Raw genomic sequence first — 2,508 nt, forward strand, 5'->3', positions numbered from 1 at the left:
TAGCAGAAACTACATAGAGCAGTGCCTTCCCATCATTGCAGAAAGTGCTGTAAGACATCAGTGGCTTAGAGGAACAGCAAGAGATCCACTGTTGCTGAAGCAGAATGAGTTAGGTAATGTGGTAGAGGATGAGGCCAGAGAAACAGTAAAGGGATAAATCATAGCTATGAGCACCTACAATTTATTGTTTCTTATGTCCTAAGACCTCTACATCCATGATCTTATTCGATTACCCCTATAAACCCATGAGGTATACATACCTATTTTAAAGATTAGCTAATTTAGACTTGCACATTTGAAGTGATTTGTCCTCAGTCAAACCACACATACTGAACATAGAAAAGGCTTTAATTCAGGCTCAGCTGATTCTAAAATGCTCAGTCTTAACTATAATATGTTACTTTGTAGGTAAAAAAATGTTTAGCTTAGGAAAGCTCTTAGGAATATAAATGTTGATCATTAAGTAGAAAGCATTCAACATTTTAATCATAATCATATTTAAAATGTGTTAAGGGGGAGTCTGGGTGGTTCAGTGGTTTGGGCATCTGACTCTTTATCTCAACCCAGGTCTTGATCTCAGGGTTGTGAGTCCGAGCCCCATGTCGGGTTCCATGTCCAGCATGAAGCCTACTTAAAAATAAATAAATTAATTAATTAAATAAAACTTGTTAGGGGACTAAAGTCTGCATGTCATTAATTGCTATTACCAGCAAAGTATTTGAATTTAGTGAAATAAATGAATTTAGTGAATATAAAAAGCACTTTTACAATTAAGCTAAGAATATTTAAAATTATTTCTTGAAATGAAAATGATCTGGAAAGAATGATGGCAATGATAATGAACAATGCATTTTCAACCTTCTGAGATTTGTGAGTGTGTGTGTGAAAGAGAAAACATTAGTGATGTTATTACTGGGGGCCTTCTGTTTTTTGAACATGTGGCATAATAGGCAGATTATCCTCATGCTGTGAACAAACTGGAAACAACAGAAATCTATAAAACAACTGTTGTGACACTGACTGAGATTTCTGCCTGGAGGCATTTTTCTGAGCACAGTGGTTTCTCTGAGTTGAGGAGAGGGAGATCAGAGTGCAGGAAGGTTGAAGTGGTGAGAATTTGCAAGGCAGAACTCTGGAGAGGTGTCCCTGAGTCACTGGTAAGTATAAGGCTCTGAAAACACACAGTGCATCTCCACAAAGCCAGGCTACACCACTCTAAAAGCTCACACATGTTGGGAAGTTGTTCTTGCTCTGTACAGTTGGAATAGGGAGCGCTTCGAGAATTTCTTTAGCATTCCCTAGTGCCTCCAGATATATCACATTCTGTAATAGGGATGACCTATCACTGGAGTGAAGACTTCTCTGAATCTTTTTAATAAAGTACAAAAACAGGACTTGGAGAAGTGAAACTGATTCCCAAAAAGATCAATGCCCAAACAAATACACATTATTTAAAGGAATATAACAAATTCCAGACATTACAAGGTTAAATATCCAATATGGATTAATTAGACATGCAAAGAAACAGGAACATATGACCCTTAAGCAAAACAAGATAAGTCATAAGGGTGGGGTAAGGGGTGGGGAATGACAAAAATTTAGGAACCACGAAAAAAATACCACAACAGTTATCACAAATATATGGTAGGACTTAAAAGATAGCACAGACATACTGAAGTGGGAAATAGAAGATACTAAAAAAATAAAACATCCAGAGATGAAAAATGCAATATCTGAAATAAAAATTCAACTGGATAAAATTAATAGAAGACTAGAGACTGCAGAAAGAAAGATCAATGTACTTAGAGATACCCCCACAGTATCTATAAAAACTGAAACATTCACACAAAGGTAACTCAAAAAATTAATAACAACTTAATGAATGTGTAATTAGAGTCCTAACAAAGAGATGAGTAGGGCGGGGGGGGGGCTTAAAGGAATGATGCATGAATTTTTCGAAATCTCATGAAAACTATAAAAACAACAGATCCAAGAAGCTAAGGGGGGAAGAAAGCAAAGCACACATGCACACAAATGTACACACGCACACACATACACACACACATGCAACAAGTCACATGAAAATAAAATTGCTGAAAACCATCAATAAAGAAACCATTTAAAAGCAGGCAAATGGGGGGGGGGGCTGCAGGGGAGATGTGTCTACTCTACACAGAAGTAAAGACCAGATTGATTATAGTTTTCGTGTCAGAAAATATGCAAGCAAGAATATAGTGGAATAATATCTCAGAGTTTAAACTGTACAAAATAGGTCTTTTAAAAAGAAACAGAGCTTACGTTACTTCTAGGAAAACACATGCTGTTTGGAGTACCCTTCTTGATCATTAATATTAAGATGGAAACGCAAGGACAGAACATATTCAGGTTGACAGAACTTTAGAATTGGCGACCTTTGTAATCAGGTATGGAAGAAGACTGAGTGATGCCAGCTGATGGGTAGGAAAGATTTAATAATTTTAAAAGGTTTAATATAACCAGAAGAAAAAT

This window comes from Ursus americanus, chromosome 24, assembly GCF_024610735.1.
Source record: "Ursus americanus isolate L20-20 chromosome 24, mUrsAme1.1.p, whole genome shotgun sequence".
In the NCBI taxonomy this organism is placed as follows: domain Eukaryota; kingdom Metazoa; phylum Chordata; class Mammalia; order Carnivora; family Ursidae; genus Ursus; species Ursus americanus.